We start from the raw sequence: 18,899 nt of genomic DNA, 5'->3' as shown, positions 1-18,899 counted from the left end.
ACCATGATGGTGAATGTATGCTTGATCCACTTACCAGACCATGATACATTTTCAGTCCGGAGAAGTGAGGGAACCTACTGCTGTATTATAGGGTTAAATGAGTCCGCACTTCTTCACCCCCTCTTCATTTTCCATTATCATAAATGTTTAATTTGAGTCTACCCTTTTACACATTTTGTTATTTAAGCCAGCTGACGTCACACAAGCCACGCCTCCCTGCGCACTGACGGAAAGTGAACCGACTTGGTATTAGTAGACTTAGGTGGACCGTGGAGAAGACGGAGGAAGCAGAGTTAGTAAAGGCAATGCAAGCAGCTCCCGCCCGGCCGTTAGCGAGGACAGAACATAGTATAGATGAGAAGAGGATGGAACGGGTAGGTATGGGCTACGGAGTTAGAGGTTTCAGTGATGGAGAGCTGTGATGGGCCTGGTGAGCAGTCAGAAGCAGTGGCAGATGTGTAGTGCACAGTAGGAGTTGTACGTGTCCGAGAAAGGGGCAAAGGGTCAGCAGGGATGAGAGTGACAAGATCAGCACGGAGACTGGCGGGATCTCGGCCAAAAGCTGGCACGAAAGAACTTTGTTTAGTTTGCTATGTATTACTGAAGAACAGAAAGCGTACACCAGAGCATAGCAGAAAATCTATCTATCTATCTATCTATTGCCAGACGCCTCAATCCCGTTTGGGGTGGCCACAAACAAATCGCCTCCAAGTCGCCCTGTCCCCCGCCATTTCACTCCCCTGCTCCCAACTCACACACCCCTCTCTCATATACCTCTCCACCCCATCTCTCCATCTCATCCTCGGCTTCCCCCTCCCTCTTTCCCCCTCCACCTCACTCACATACACTCTCTTCGTCAGTCTTTCACCCTCCATCCTCTCCACATGGCCAAACCACCTCAGTGTGTTCCTCATAACGCTTCCTATCACATCCACATCAACACCACAACGCTCCTTTATATCCTTATTCGTCAGCCTGTCTCTCCATGTGGCTCCACAGGCTCCTCTTAAATAACTCATTTCCACGGCTCTCACTCTTGACTTCTGTCCTTCCAACAACGTCCAAGCTTCACTTCCGTACGTTAGAGTTGGTATCACAATACTGTCATGTAGTAACTTTTTCACTTCCATGCTCACTTCCCTGTTTCTTATCACTGCTTTCAAAGAACCAGCAACCTTTCTTCCCTGCTGTACCCTTTCAAGCACTTCACCCTCCAAACCTCCATCCTTACTCATCACACTACCCAAGTACTTAAACGTACTCATATTTTCCAATTCCTCACCATCCAACCTCGCTGTACATTCGCTGACTTCACCTCTCTCAAAGACCATCACTTTACTCTTCCCTACATTCACCTTTAGATTCCGTTTCTTACACACTCTCTCAAACTCATCCACCAAGCCTTGCAGCTCCCCTTCGTCTTCACTCAACAACACAGTATCATCTGCAAACAACAGTACAGGGAGTTTCCAAACACTATCCTCTCTCACCAGGGCCACTCCAACATCCACTACCCTACCTTGTACCTCTTTTATTACCCCATCCATGTACAGATTGAACAACCATGGAGACATGACACATCCCTGTTTCAACCCAACTTTCAAAGAGAAAAATTCACTTAGTTCACCATCCACACGCACTGCAGCCTTCGCACCATCGTACATACTCTTCACAGCATTCAACAACTTCCCATCTACTCCATATATTCTTAACACTTTCCACAATCCTAGTCTATCCACCCTGTCATATGCTTTCTCCAAATCCATGAAAGCCGCATACAACTTCTTTCCCTTCTCTAGAAACTTTTCCACTAAAGATCTGAGAATGAATATTTGATCTACACAACCTCTTCCCTTCCTAAAGCCTCCCTGTTCTTCTCCAACTAATTTCTCTGTTCTTTCTCTAACTCTGTCAATAAGTATCCTACCATACACTTTTCCTATTATACTAAGAAGACAAATGCCCCTATGATTACCACACACTTCTTTTTCCCCTTTTCCTTTGTACAACAGAATAATTATACCTGACTTCCAATCCTCCGGGACTCTACCTTCCTCCCAGGCCAATCTGCACATCTTCCACATCCATTCTACTACTATCTCTCCCCCATGCTTTAGCATTTCACCACACACTCCATCAATTCCTGGGGCTTTCCCTGATTTAACTTTCTTCATTGCTTCCACAACTTCTATCCTACTGATTTCTTCCTGTCTTCTCACCTCCCTCTTTCTCCCAGCCATTCCCCAGCCACTTTTACTCGCATTACTTCCATCCTCCACGTTCAACAATTCCTTAAAGTGTTCTCTCCATCTGCTCACTTTTTCTCCCTTCTCCACTAGTAATCTACCATTTTTATCTTTCACTCCCCTGCTAACTTCACTTCCACCCTGTCTTACTCTTTTCACCTCTTTCCAGAACATTTTCTTACAGTACATTTCTAAAGGGAAACCTTAATATTATATAAACATTAACGATACCTATTTCAACCTCAAAGAAAGGCAGATTTGCAGTATTACTATCAATGCCAGAAAATTGCCGTTCCCAAACCACAGTCTTCTGTACTGACTGCACAGTATATCTTCCCATGCGTACTGTTTTACACTTTTTATTCCTTTTACCATATTCCTTAAAGAATGAGTCTGTAAATCTATCCATAATTGTTTTATATAGTAAATACCTCGCAAAATATATCCATCCAAATTATAAATACATCGCAAAATATATCCATCCAAAGTATAAATACCTTGCAAAATATTTCCATCCAAATTACAAATACATCTCAAAATATATCTATCCATAGTATAAATACATCGCAAAATATATCCATCCAAAGTATAAATACCTTGCAAAATATATCCATCCAAATTACAAATACATCGCAAAATATATCCATCCATAGTATAAATAAATCACAAAATATATCCATCCAAAGTATAAATGCCTTACAAAATATATCCATCCAAAATGCAAATAACCTACCTCGCAATAAATATCCATCCATAAACTCTATTATCTCCGTAGTATTTTACGTTATTTATATTTTTATACTTCTGTATTTTTACTTTGTACGCTACTTAAAATTCCCTTTAGCCTAATCTACCATAGGTACAGTTGCGAGCAGATGACTCGAGACCACCTAGTCCACCAACATGTTGGTGTTTATCTGGCAACAGTGGTAGCTGTGAACTTGACCGAGATTCAGTCAGCTGTTCGGGCGAAACAAACCCAGTGATAATTTGTCAATCTACAGTTCTAACTGGTCTCCAGTCAATATCATGCAAGTAAACGTATAATACTGATAATGATTAACGTCTCATACACGTGGTAGATATATTTATATCCATAGTATTACAACACAGGCATCCAAACAATGCTGTGTTCATTCATGTGAGACACACTGGTATCCTGAGCGTGCAGCTCCATCACCACCTTGGTTTGTGACGTAGGCACCACGCGACTTCACGTATGGGAGGTGGAACTAGTTGACCCGTTCATGATGATAAACATTTATACAGAGTAACTGTTCGACTTTATCACTCGAATAATAAAGAAACATTGTTTTTTCTCTGTCAAAACAAACCTATTACAACCTCTAATCTCATATACGTTAAATACCGCAGCCAACCACTTGCTCCCTCACCCCCCTCCCATCACACGTCCCACCTCGTCCCGCCCTGCCTCACCCACCACCCTCCATATAACTCCCACCCCCCCTCCTCCCCTTGTTCCGCCTACTGTGGTATGAACCTTTAACTGTCTCGCTTGCTTTGGAATCAGAGGTCGGCGAAAGTGAGGTTAACGGTGAGGGATGACTGGCATGATGGTGTTTTTTGTGATAATAATACTAGGTCGCGGGGAAGCCGATAACCCTATGGCATATCTCTTGAAAACTGGTAAAGGTTGTTTGGTTCACGACGACAGTCGAACAAAATAAATCACCACCGATATCCGTGCGTCTTACATGAATGAACGCACCACTGTTTGGATGCCTGTGTTGTAATACTATGGATATAAATATATCTACCACGTGTATGAGACGTTAATCATTATCAGTATTATACGTTTTCTTGCATGATATTGACTGGAGACCAGTTAGAACTGTACATTGATAAATTATCACTGGGTTTGTTACGCCCGAACAGCTGACTGAATCTCGGTCAAGTTCACAGCTAAAACTGTTGCCAGATAAACACCAATATGTTGGTGGACTAGGTGGCCTCGAGTCATCTGCTCGCAACTGTACAGTCAGAGAAAGTTCCGCATTACCCACTGTTCGGAGCATTGGTGGTCGACGAATGCTCACGACGCAGCAGCCAGAGCCTACATGTCTGGTATCTGTGTGTGGGAGGGAGGGTGGCCGGGAATGGGAGAGTTTGAAGTGTTGCTTAAGTCACATTATCATTAGCCAATGATAATGCATCCGACGTATTCTCAGAGTGCAAAAGCGTATGTTGTTTGTATGGTATCACACTGTTCTCTGAGGCTGTCTACATTACTGCATATATAATACATGTTTACTGACAAAGGTATGCTTCTTTTCCTTCGTTTTGTAATGTTCTATTGGAATGACAGCTACAGAGACTGATCATATACTTAGGACTTCCCATGTCATTCTGTCTAAAGGAATATGAAAAGTCTGTTAATCGCACATATAGATTGTTTATTATTATTATTATTATTATTATTATTATTATTACACACTACCTTACACTCTAACTCCGAGATGAAAAATTACCAGAATAATACAAGAATGTTTGCATGCGGATATTTACAAATAATGAAATAAATTTATAAGCGTTTTCGAGTCAGTACAAAATATGTTATATCGTTACGAATATCTCTTGGGGAAACGTCTCATGTTAAAGTTTAGAGGGTGAAGTGCTTGAAAGGGTACTACAAGGAAGAAAGGTTGCTGGTTAAGAAACAGGGAATTGAACATGGAAGTGAAAAAGCTGCTACATGACAGTATTGTGATACCAGCTCTAACGTATGGAAGTGAAGCTTGGACGTTATTGGAGGGACAGAAGTCAAGAGTGAGAGCAGTGCAAATGAGTTATTTGAGAGGAGCATGTGGAGTCACGTGGAGAGACAGACTGACAAATGAGGAAGTGAAGGAGCGTTGTGGTGTGGATGTGGATTTGATAGGAAGTGTTAGGAGAAACACATTGAGGTAGTTTGGCCATGTGGAGAGGATGGAGAGTGAGAGACTGATGAGGAGAGTGTATGTGAGTGAGGTGGAAGGGGGGCAGAGGGAGGAGGAGGCCAAGGATGAGATGGAGGGAAGGAGTGGGGAGGTATATGAGAGAGGGGGCTGTGAACTGGGAGCAGGACAGTGAAATGGCGTTGAACAGGGCGACATGGAGGCGATTTGTTTGTGGCCACCCCTTACGTGATTAAGGCGTCTGGCAAGAGACAAATAGATACATATTTCTTATAGCCTGCCCTCTGACTTTTAATGAATTATACTCTCTAGTGTCTGGGTGGTTGTTAAGTGGTAGGCAGAGAGAGAGAGAGAGAGAGAGAGAGACATGCTGTATCAGCGAAAGTTTTTCTATGCTCTACTTGCCACTGTCCAGGGGGATGACATCACGTGGAAGTGGGAAGATGGGAGCAATTTCGTTCCCATCATTCATCCCTTCGCGGACGGTGATACGGCATGCTGTACTGTGCAAGAGCTGACTCCCACCTTAGGGAGAATCGATTTTTTAAAGAATTTTTTTTACGAGGGAGCTAATATTGAAATCATTCTCCTCTCTAACACCTATGCCGCCTTCTGCCGTGGCCAGCCCCACAAACACCCCACAGCCGACTCTTCGATGTACACATAATGGGTGACGAATTGTAGCTCTTCCTGGCCTTTGTTCTCCTGATGGAACTAATCAAGAAGAATCAATTGCCGTCATACTGGACTGTCGACCTCCTTATGTCGACGCCCTTCTTCGGAAGGGTTGTGTGGCGGAATAGGTAAATTTTTTCGACACCGAGGGCCCCAGGAACATTGGCAATACTGACAGGATGAGGAGGATTAACCTGGTGTTTGATCACCTGAGGGCTCGGTTCTCTGCCTCTTTCTCTCCCTACAGAGACCTGTAGGCGAGAACCTCGTCTTATGGAGTGGAAATATCACTTTCAGGCAGTATATCCCAATCAAGAGACACTGCTTCGGGCTCAAGATTTTCGTCATGCATGACTGCAAGACAGTGTATGTACAGAACATAGTCCTGTACACAGGTGAACAGACGGGTATTATGGAAAATAGCAAGGCCTAAATAAGTAGGTTTAACCATGCTTGACCGGAAACAGAATACATTCCTGAGGAGTGACGTTACACTCCCCTCAGCCGCCATGACCCGACCCCACACATACAGTTCACTGCCCCCCTCCAGTTCGCACACACAGACAAAAGGAAGTGAAGTTAACTATATGCCCACTTATTGTGCAGCATAGGCCTTTGGGTGCTTTTCAAATTACTCAAACAAAGATGGAATTACTTTTCACAGATTCCTAAAGAATCAAGAGGTGAAGAAATGGATTAGTCTGTGTAAGAGACAAGACTCAATTTACGCAAATAGGGCAGTGATATGTAGCTTACATTTCGACGCAAGTGCATATGAACGAAATCTCAAATATGAGCCCCTTGACCAGCCTGTTCCCAAACACTGTGTGAGGATAAAGGAAGGTGCAGTTCCGACACAACAGTTACCGACAACACTAGGTGAGAAAATATAAGGGTATTATCATACTGTAAAAATAAAGAAGTTATCTAAAACTTCTTCACTCATGGGAACTTCTCTGCCCAGGTTAATGGAAAAGGTACAGAACAAGTATAGTATGTCATACATACTAACATACAGGTTAAACCAAGATGGTTTGGAATGGCAGATAGGGGTGTGTCACAACCATCTGTCACCTGTTGCAGTGAAACACAGAATAAGATCTCATCTTCTGAGAAAAAAACACGGCCCTCATGGGAACTAAGAACAACTCTGAAGGAACATGCAGTGAAGGTAACATGACAGAAGGCTCAGTATCTCACTATCAAGGTCGACCTCCAACAGTGTCTGAAAATCTTGAAAAGTCTCTACAACGTGAACTAAGTTTGTCGGCCATGGTGTTCTCTTCTTTGCCAGTAGAGGATTCACCACCTGAAAGTAATGGCTGAAATCTTGGACAGCCTAGACAAAGAGGTTTATGACTGAGAATGTAGTGGAAGACGAGGGTTTAAGATATTTAGGTGGATTCCTTGTCCAAAAATTCCCACAATATGAACGTCTTGGATCGAAAGTAACAAAGTAAGATACCTCGTGGATTGTTTCACTGAGTAGAGGAGAAGGGAAGTTATTCAAACCTATGGTATGACAACTCTAAACTGGCGGCTAGGGTGTGGCGCGAACCTCTGTACAGTGTTGCCACGTTTTCCATACTCGCGATACCTCTCTCTCTCTCTCTCCTAAGGGGAAATGTGCATCACCCTGGGGAATTTTGTTTCTTTTATGAGTGACTTATAAACTTGTGCTTTCATTTCTTTATTTTGTTTTTATATCTAATTATATTTAAACCTAATATTGTTTTACATATGTCACCAGATGACCTCGCTGTTGCGGTACCATCATTTGTTTTCATTCAGTCATTTTCTCCCTCCTTCCTTCCCTCCCTTCCTCCATCTCTCACTCAGCTTGACATTGCACTCAACACTGCCCCTGGCCTGCCCTCTCTCTCTCTCTCTCCTGAGGGAAGATGTGCATCACCCTGGGGAATTTTGTTTCTTTTATGAGTGACTGTTATAAACTTATGCTTTCATTTCTTTGTTTTTATTATATCTGATTATATTTAAAAATATTTATTATTGTTTTACATATGTCGCCAGATGACCTAGCTGTTGCGGCGCCATGATATGCTTTCATTCAGTCACTCTCTCCCTCCTTCCTTCCCTCCCTTCCTCCATCTCTTCCTCAGCTTGGCCGGGTTAGACTGGGTCTGTGTGAGTATTGCTGTTCACGAGGGTTTAATGTTTTTTTTGTTTTTTTACTAAGAAATTGGCATATTTTTACTTATATTCTTGCACATTATCTTATAATCATAATTGTGACATTATTACCCACCCCAGAAATACAGTAAATGCCAATAAAAGTGACTAAATTTTTTTCTTAGCAACAATGTAAAATATTTATGCCACGTTTCTGTATTGCCGTATAAATATTTGATGCATGATAAGTTTACTGTTCTTTCATATATTATAATACACACGTTAACATTGTATTCATATGTGTTTATCTTGTTTGTGATGCCTTTTACATAAATAACAGCTGTTTCACATCGCGGGTTTGGGAAACATGGCAACACTGTTCAGAGGTTCGTGCCACACCCTAGCCGCCAGTTTAGAGTTGTCATACCATAGTTTTAAGTTCCATGAATAGCTACAAGTAATGGAAAAAATCTTCATATCCTATCATGGAGAAAAGGTTCTTAAACCTGGTAAGGGAGTGATGAAGGGGCTTGCTTCAGATATTTCCAAGATTATGTCATTACCTAATGAGGTCATCACATACGAGTACTTTGTTCATTGCAGAACATTTTTCAAAATTCGTATCATGAATAGAAATTTAATTTCATCAAGAAAGGTAATGAACAAAATAACAAAACTGATGAAGCAGATGTGTCTAAGATTCATGTGTAAATAAAACATAATTCATAGTTCTTAACCAGCTGTCACCATAGTGTAATATGAATTATTTAAATATGAAACTGAGCATAAATTTCTTCATATTGTCTTTCATTATCTTTGCATGTAATGATTACTTTCACACAAATCATTTATAGAAGAGCTGGAAGAACTGGTAGTATTATAACGTATGGACAGAAAAATTCTGGTAGTCTATGGGAGTACAGAGCGGGGCTGAATGAGGGGCGTGTGATATCAGCAGTATGCGGAGTGAGAGAGTGCAGTTTGACCTTGTACTTCTCTTGGTCTTGGAAGACAGGAACAGTCGGACTGCCAGTGGCCATGGTGAAGACAATGATGAAGAAGTACCGTCATCACGGGCACGTCCTTTTCCTGGACAACTGGCACACCAGCTGGTTCTCGCTCGGTATTTGCACCAGCAGGAGACAGGTATCTGCGGGACAGTAAAGAATACTCGACAACATGTGGTACAGGTTAGCCAGAAGCTGCAAAGGAAGGAGGTCGTGTTTTACCAGGCGAACACTGTCCTTGCCACCACCTTTTTTACCTTTTTTTAATGTGTCTGACTCTGGTCATAGGCTTGACAGCCTGCTCCCAAGGCCCAGTAGTCCTCCTTCATACCATACACCTCTACATGTCACCACTTCGGCACTAACACCCACCGTCCATATTGAATACATGCTAGGGGTCTCATACAAGACTGGTGTATTGGTATTAGTGGGGGTATTTTTACGACATGTTGGTGGGTCTTCTGGTAGATCAGTAAAGTCTGCTTTTATTAAATTCAAATCCTTAAACTGTTCCCTGTCCTAGCTGGGATTTGAACCTGGGTCCAGTAGGACTGCAGGCCACCTCTCTACCGACTGAGCTACCTGGCACCACAACCATGAAGTGAACCTGTTATCAACAGTTCACTGTCCCCTGATGCACCTCACCAAGACCGTGGAATACGACAGCGAGAAATGGGTTCAAATTTGGAAGCTGGAGGAGGTAACTATTTATAATATCAACATGCAGCAAGTGAACCATCTGACTACGTGATTTCAAGTGTGGATTGTGCCAGGCCCACGATGAAGTGGTATACGAAACTTTTCCTCCATCTTCTAGATATAACATTACTGAACACTCATCTCCTCCACGCCAGCACCACGGGAACCAGTGAGACCTTGGAGGGGTTCGTCAGAGAACTGAGTAGGGAACTGATTGGCACCCATGGATGTGATCATGTGCCTCGCCAACATCCACGTGGCAGTGACAATCCCCTGTGCCCCACCAAACGCCACTTCCCTAAACTTATCACCGCACAAGTTACAAAAAAGACTCCCCAGCGCAGGTGCCACATCAGCCAGCACAGCACAGCATGGCCACAGACCCAGCGGAAGGACACCCCATACGCCAGTGTATGGAGTGTGACATGGGGATGTGCCTAATCTCATGCTTTGAGGAATATCACACCCTCTTCCACTTCTAACTGTTACAAAACTGTGCTATGTGTGAAAAAAGATGCTACGAGTGTTGGTGTAATGTGTACAGAAATTACTGTAAGTTATTTCATAGGTAACCAATGTATATATAAATCAGTGTAAGTGATTTCATAGTAATAAGTGCAGTGTAAGTACTTCATACATAACTTGAGTAATGTGTCTTGTGTGTTCGAGAAAAGATACACATTGTGAGTACAATGTACAACAACAATTCGTTGTGCGAAAAAAAGATGCAAATGCAAATATATGTGTGGGCAAACACTTGTTTGCATGTGAAAACTAGAAAATTCAATAATACAAACATTATCTGAAAAATGCCACTCATTCAAATGTCATAATGTGCTCCCGCACATAATTGTGCTTGGGGACAGTTCCCACATCATCTGTATACCCTCCAAGTGTGTCCCTCGGTCATTTGGGATAGTTACCCATGAAGAAAACGAAGATCTATCTCAACTCGCTGGGTATCAATGGCGGCCGATGAAGTCTATGGGCATTACTCTGAACATTTCAGCTGCCTGCAAAGAGAGAATCGACCTCAAAATCGACCTTTTAGGCTTCTGTGAGTACTTTTATGATAGTTTTCCATGTTTTGTCATCATTCCTAACCTACCTAGCAATAAAAGAAAAAAATTCAAAGTTGGCCAGCACTACGGCTTCATGAAGGTCCCAAGTCAGCCTGCACTTGGCGGATTAACCCGCCCCGTGCTAGTGCCGTTTTAAAACGGTCTGATGTAATTGCACGCTCAGTGCCATGCCGTTTTAAAATAGTCTAAAATAAAAAACTTCACTGTGACCGCATTTTTCAAGATTTGCGGGTAAAAAGTGGCAGGCATGTAAGGTAACTGCTCCTCTACAATCCCCCAGGCTGTCAAGGCCATACACTCTCTCGCTCCCCCCCTCACGCTCACTCTGCCTCACTCTGCCTGTGTGCCTCAGCCAGTGCTGTACTTAGTGAAGGCATTTTGTAAATATTTTCATGTAAGTGTAAGTTGTAAATATTTTCTTGTAAGTGTAAGAACTATATAGTGAAGTTAAATTGTAAATACCTTCTTGTAAGTGCCAGGACTGTACATAATGAAGTCAGGTTGTATCTATCTTCAAGTAAGTGTAAGATAATGCATTCACAGTGAGAAAGACACGCAAATTGTGATAGATGCTGAAGTAATAAGTAATCAGAAAAGTGTAGTGAACAGTGCTATACCTTCCCAGCATAAATACCTGAGTATAACTTACATAGAAAACGGCTTTCTCACGTACGTGGTGAGCATGAGAGAGTGGCTATACCTGTAGACGAGTGTGCTGGACTGAATAAAACCCATTTCCGAGCCTCGGTCAGCATTTTAATGGCGAAATTCGTTGTTTCCACATCAAAATCTATCATTTTAGCCAAAAAAAAAAGATCGAAAAATGGCCGGCACTGGGGTGACCCATAGGGCTAAAAATAGCTGGCACGAGGCGGGTTAAGGGACAGTAGGGTGAGATCCTCAAACTGACATTTTTCAATCAAGTACATTATTCTTGTGCTTTAACTGAATATAGGACGTTCAGTCAATGATATCGTTAATAATAATATCCATTTTGATAATCTTGTATCTAATAAGAATGTTGCTGTTCTTAGCACACAGGCCAAACTATGAAACCTCACAGCATCATCAAATCGTCTTAGCCATTTAATCTCAGGCAATGCAAACTATTTCCTTTTTCTAAATACCATATTTATATATACAAGCATCACCCTGTTCATAAATTACAACTTTGGTGCCAGCTGTCATATTTACAACAAAAGTACTGACTGAAAGGTTTGTTGCTATATATATATATATATATATATATATTGTTACATAGCCTATGATTTCATCATCCTTTGTGTAATTCTAACGTACAGTATGCTGCATGTTTGATCACGAGCGTGTTCTACCTCACTCCCCCCCTCCTCCCTTATAGTAGAGTAAGTCGTTTTTTCTGTTGTTCAGAGCAGGAGTGTCAACTCTTTGTCCCCTCTGGCTTCATTTGCACGTCCTTCTTACAAGTTGTATCAAGCTCTGCCGGCCCCTATATAATGAGCTCAGTCTCTACATTAATTGCCACTTAGGTCTACTCCTCATTTTGCTCACATCTCTGTCCTCCCCTGTACAGTTGTTATTATTGTGAGTGCTCAGGAAGTCTCCAGCCATCTAGCAGCTGTGTAATTTGAGTATGAGTGTTATTGCATTTTTTCCTTGTACTGTATAGCATAAGGTGTTGATTCGTAGGCCTAGTAAAGTTTTTGTAATTCATATTGTCAGCCAGTAATAATATTTTGTATCTGTAATAATATATCTTGCATTCACTGAGTATTATCTGGTTTTCTCATTTTATCAGGGCTGAATTAGATCAATTTACTCTTGCTAATTTCGTGTTAATAGAGGCTATTGCAGTTAACCATATATTTAACCTGTTTTTTGCCATTACATTATCCTTATGAGTCCTGAATGTTTAGTTGTTAGTTTGAGCATTAAATTTTAACTTGTAATTTTACCTAACTCTTTTGTTTTGAACCTGGACTTTGCGGGACAGTAGTGATTTTAGTCTCTGTTCCGTAACATAAATTTGGCGACCTCTTACCAGGATATTCAGGATATTATCATAAGGATATTGCTTGATATTTTGTGACTGTGATTTATTCATGATGTCTACTATTACTATGCTTGATGAAGCCAAAGATTTTTTGTCAAATGTGCAAACGGTGTGTGACGTAGAAAACAGAACAAGGAATGAACTTAAGCTTGTTGCTCAGCAACTGGGAATTGCTGTTCGCTCTCATCATTCTAAAGATCAAATTGTTGACATGATTAATGAAAGCTTGTTTAATGTAACTCCTCCAAATGAGCAAACGCAAATTGAATTAGCTAAGTTACAGCTAGCCCTGCAGGAGGCTCGTGCTAAGGAGGCTGAATTTCAGGCAAATGCTCGTATTCAGGAGGCACAGGCTCAGGCACAAATTGAACTTGCTAGGATTCAGGCAGACCATGAGTATCGCATGAAACAAGGTGGAACTGGATCATCTAGCTCTGATGATTTTGATGTGGCTAAAAATGTTAAACTTGTCCCTCCTGTTAATTAATCTGATTTAACAAAGTATTTTCAGTTGTTTGAGAGGGTAGCTACAGGTTTTAATTGGCCGAAAAAGTATTGGCCAGTACTCCTACAGAATGTTCTCACCGGTAAAGCTCAAGTAACTTATGCATCTTTGCCTCAGGATCAATCTGATAATTATGATGTAGTTAAGAGCTTGATTCTTAAGGCCTATGTGCTTGTTCCTGAAGCCTATAGAGTAAAATTTAGGACAACTTATAAGCAAGATAAGCAATCCCATGTTGAGTATGCAAAAATCAAAGAAGATATGTTAGAGCAGTGGTTAATTCTAAGAATGTAAATTCTGATTTTGATAAATTTACGCAGATGATTTTGCTGGAGGACTTCAAAAGGTGTGTTAATAAAGATCTAAGCCTATATCTTGATGAGAGAAGAATAGATAATTTGTCTGATGCTGCAGTTTTAGCTGATGAATATGTTCTCACTCACAAGAAATATTATAAAGAAAAAAGGAAAGCTGAGAGTAAGTACGTTGCCTCTACTCAGAGTACAGGTAACAGGAAAGAGAATAAAGATGATGTTTCTCAGGAAGTAAATACCAGCTTCACCTCCAGATTTCAGAAAAGTAAATGTACTTATTGTAGTAAGCTTGGTCATACTACGGAGAAATGTTTCAGGAGACAGCGTCATGTGAACAAAAAGGAGTCTTTAAATATTCAGTCAATTGGTCTAGTGTCCACCCTTGAGAGTTCCCAGAATTCTTTAACTGAGTTAACTGAACCTGCTTTGAGGGGTAACTTAAATTCTCATGATGGAGCTCCTCTTTTGAGCAGTAACGTGGGTGACACTCTCAAGAGTTCATGTGCTAATTTCCTGTCTGATGGTTTTGTCAGTCCTTTGGACAGTAATGACAGGAAGTCAGTTAAAATATATCGTGATACAGGTGCTTGCCAATCCCTTATGCTGACCAGTGTTCTAGGCTCTAATGTTAATTCCTCTGATGAAACTGTAATCTTACAAGGTGCAGGGAATAATTACTTCTCTGTCCCTCTGTGCAGAGTGAATTTAGAGTCTGGTTTTGTTAATGGCTCTGTTATGGTTGGGTTGGTTGAGACACTCCCAATGTCAGGTGTAACTTTCTTACTTGGAAATGATATTGGTGGAAGTCAAGTGTGTCCAGCTCCTCAGTTGTCTAGTAAGCCAATGGCTGCGGCCCAGGATTGTGATGTCCCTGATGTGTTCTCTGCATGTGCTGTCACTAGGGCTAAGTCTAAAGTTACAGGTGACTTAGAGGATATTGATGATGATGATGTTATCCTAGCTGACACCTTTCTTGCTTATTTTGACCACTCACCAGATGAGGCAGTACCTCGTAGTGTTGATAATTTGTCTCGTCAAGAGTTGGTTGAGTTGCAGGTTGCTGACCCTGAGTTGAAAGGTCTTGCTAACTCTGCTTGCAGTGAGGAAGAGTCAGCCGGTGCTTCTACTTGTTATTATATAAAGTCAGGAGTACTTATGAGGAAGTGGAGACCCCCAACAGCATCAGCCGACTGTGAATGGGAGGTTGTACATCAAGTTGTCATCCCTCAAATTTGTAGGCAGGATATCATTAGAGTGGCTCATGATTCCAGTTTGGCAGGACACCTTGGAGTGAGGAAGACTGTGGCACGCATTTTGAAACACTTCTACTGGCCAGGTATCTTCAGGGATGTTTCCTGGTATTGTAAGTCTTGTCACACCTGTCAAGTTGTGGGGAAATGTAATCAGACCGAAAAGGTTGCACCTCTAGTTCCCATTCCTCCTTTTGAGGCGCCATTCACCCGTGTGTTGGTGGATATTGTGGGCCCTCTTCCTAAGACTTCTTCAGGATTTTCTTATGTGTTGACCCTGATTGATATGGCTACTCGTTATCCTGAAGCCATTCCACTTAGAAATATCTTAGCAAAGAACGTGATTAAGGAAATGCTGGGGTTCTTCACAAAGTTTGGTCTGCCCAAGGAGGTACAGTCAGACTGGGGAAGTAATTTCATGTCAAATGTTTTCAAGCAATCTCTGAAACAGTTGGGCATCACCCAGATCACGTCTTCAGCTTACCATCCCTAGACCCAAGGAGCATTGGAGAGATATCATCAAACACTCAAATCGATGCTCAAGAAATACTGTTTGGAACATCAGAAAGACTGGGATAAAGGTCTTCCATTCGTTGTATTTGCCGCAAGAGAATCTCCGAATGAATCACCGGGCTTCTCACCTTTTGAACTACTGTTTGGCCATGAAGTAAGAGGACCCCTTAAGCTACTCAAGGAATGCTGGCTGTCGGAGGAAGATGACGTCAACCTGCTGGAGTATGTGATGAAGTTCAAAGAACGGCTGTCCACTGCTTTACAGCTGGCGAGAGAGAATTTAGGAGCTGCTCAGGAGAAGATGAAGACTTGGTATGATAAGAAGTCCAGGTTACGCCACTTTCAGCCAGGAGATCAGGTTTTGATTCTGCTACCGGTGCATGGGCAACCTCTTCAAGCCATGTTTAGTGGTCCTTATTTCGTGGAGAAGAAACTCAGTGATGTCAACTATGTAATCGCCACACCAGATCGTAGAAAGAACAAGCAATTTTGTCACATCAACATGCTAAAGTTATATCACAGGCAGGACGAAAATAACCCAGTCTGCACTGTAGCTGTTCCACCCAGTCTGCAAGTGAAGTTCTCCCATGCAGCATGAGCCTGAGTTTTAATTTGGGGAAGAATCCTGATATCATGAATGATCTCCAGACTAAGCTTTCTCATCTAGCTCCCGAGGAAAGGCAGGAGTTTTCGGCATTTCTGCAGGAGTACCCGCAAGTGTTCCGTGCCACTCCAGGAAGAACCACTGTGTTGATGCAAGATGTCGATGTTGGAGACGCAAAGCCAATTAAACTGCCTCCTTACCGTGTGAACCCAGTGAAAGTTCCTCTCATCGAGAAGGAGCTTGGCTACCTGTTGGACCACAAGTTGATTGAGCCCTGTCAGAGCGAGTGGAGTTCTCCTGTCACTCTAGTCCCTAAGCCAGGTGGGTCACAGCGAGTTTGTATCGACTACAGACGTGTTAATCAGATAACCAAAACAGACACTTACCCTCTCCCTCGTGTGGAAGGTTGCATAGACAAGATCGGAAAGGCTAGGTACATAAGTAAGTTTGATTTGTTAAAGGGATACTGGCAAGTACCTATGACTGAACGTGCTAGGGAGATCTCATGTTTTGTAACACTAGGAAAGACTTTTGCATGTTCTGTAATGCCATATGGTATGAAGAATGCACCAGCCACTTTTCAGAAGCTCATGAATGTTGTAACAGAGGGTTTGGCAGGGTGTGTTGTTTAAATTGATGATGTATTAATCTTCAATGACAACTGGAAAGATCACCTATGCCATGTCAGTAAATTTCTTGAGCGTTTGGTTCAGGCTAATCTTGTAGCTAATTTATCAAAGTGTGAGTTTGGTCAAGCTAAAGTTCAGTACCTTGGGTACGTAATTGGTGATGGACATGTTGCACCACCAGGAGCTAAGGTTCAGGTTATAAGTGATCTTCCTAGACCTAAAACTAGGAAAGAGATACAAAGATTTTTGGGAAAGGTAGGTTATTACAGGAGATTTGTTCTTAACTTTTCAATTCTTGTATCACCACTTACAGACCTACTGAAAAAGGGAGTTAAATTTGTCTGGACCGATAACTGTGAATCCTCTTTCAGCAAACTTAAAGCTATCCTATTAAGTCAGCCAGTGCTCGCTACTCCAAATTTTGCTAAGCCTTTTAAGATGGCTGTTGACGCAAGTGATATAGGAGCTGGGGCTGTTTTGCTGCAAGAGGATGATCAGGGTATTGAACACCCTGTATCTTATTACAGTAAGAAGTTCACTCCACCTCAAAAGAACTACTCAACTATTGAGAAAGAGCTTTTGGCCTTGATTTTGGGTTTACAGCATTTTTCATTTTATTTGTGTTCTGGTTTTGACCCCATAGTCATTTATACCGATCATAACCCACTGAAATTCCTTAGTAAGTTTAAAGATAAAAATCAGAGATTGACAAGATGGAGTCTACTTCTTGAGGAGTATTCATTAGACATACAACATATCAAGGGGAAAGAAAATGTTATTGCAGATTGCTTATCTAGACTTTAGACAGATTGTTTTAGAGTAATAAGAAATTTCCTTTGTAAATTTCTTTTTCTTTGTGGGGAGGTGTTACATAGCCTATGATTTCATCATCCTTTGTGTAATTCTAACGTACAGTATGCTGCATGTTTGATCACGAGCGTGTTCTACCTCACTCCCCCCCTCCTCCCTTATAGCAGAGTAAGTCGTTCTTTCTGTTGTTCAGAGCAGGAGTGTCAACTCTTTGTCCCCTCTGGCTTCATTTGTGCGTCCTTCTTACAAGTTGTATCAAGCTCTGCCCGCCCCTATATAATGAGCTCAGTCTCTACATTAATTGCCACTTAGATCTACTCCTCATTTTGCTCACATCTCTGTCCTTCCCTGTACAGTTGTTATTATTGTGAGTGCTCAGGAAGTCTCCAACCATCTAGCAGCTGTGTAATTTGAGTATGAGTGTTATTGTATTTTTTCCTTGTACTGTATACCATATGGTGTTGATTCGTAGGCCTAGTAAAGTTTTTGTAATTCATATTGTCAGCCAGTGGTAATAATATTTTGTATCTGTAATAATATATCTTGCATTCACTGAGTATTATCTGGTTTTCTCATTTTATCAGGGCTGACTTAGATCAATTTACTCTTGCTAATTTGGTGTTAATAGAGGCTATTGCAGTTAACATATACTTAACCTGTTTTTTGCCATTACATTATCCTTATGAGTCCTGAATGTTTAGTTGTTAGTTTGAGCATTAAACTTTAACTTATAATTTTACCTAACTCTTTTGTTTTGAACCTGGACTTTGCGGGACAGTAGTGATTTTAGTCTCTGTTCCGTAACAATATATATATATGCAAGAAAGAAGGAATCAAAGGCCAGGAGTCCGTTGGAATGTTCCCTCCAAGAAAAAGCAAAAGCAAGATAACGGTGAGTCAAATTCAAGATAAATTCATTCCGAGATGCCTGGACACACCGCTTTTCAAGGACTGGCAGTCATAGGCAGTAGGAAATACGGACAGAGGGAGACAGTTGTGGAGCTGACCTATTGCATACTTGTAGAACTAGGAGTAACGGTTAGTTCTACAGAGAGTTGGGCAGAAAAGGGATGAAAGTTTGTTGCTAAATGGGTGCTACGTGCCATCGTAGTGGTGGAGGGATGCAAGCAGACAGTTCAGATGAGCAGTGACCATTGAAGTAGCAGGAGAAAAGAGAAAAAATGTAACCGCGGGGTGAAGAGAAAGGTTGAACGGAACCAGTAGGAGGAGTAGAGTTAATGAGACAAAATGCCTTTGACTCCATCTTATTGAGAAGAGATGTATGTGGGAAGCCTCCCCACACATGGGAGTTGTACTCTAAACAGGGGCCAATAAAATGCATGTATAAAGTCAACAACTATGCAGGAGTATAAAAGGCACGGATTCGGCTTAGCACACCTAATCTCTTGAAACCAGATTCCAAGATAAATCCCGAGAGAATGAAACCCCAAGAATTTTCAAAGATGATGCAGGTTTGAGTTGGATATT

The sequence above is a fragment of the Coenobita brevimanus genome, chromosome 18 (genome assembly GCF_032717465.1).
Source record: "Coenobita brevimanus isolate Jiangsu-jjx chromosome 18, ASM3271746v2, whole genome shotgun sequence".
NCBI lineage: Eukaryota > Metazoa > Arthropoda > Malacostraca > Decapoda > Coenobitidae > Coenobita > Coenobita brevimanus.
This window is presented reverse-complemented; position numbering follows the sequence as displayed.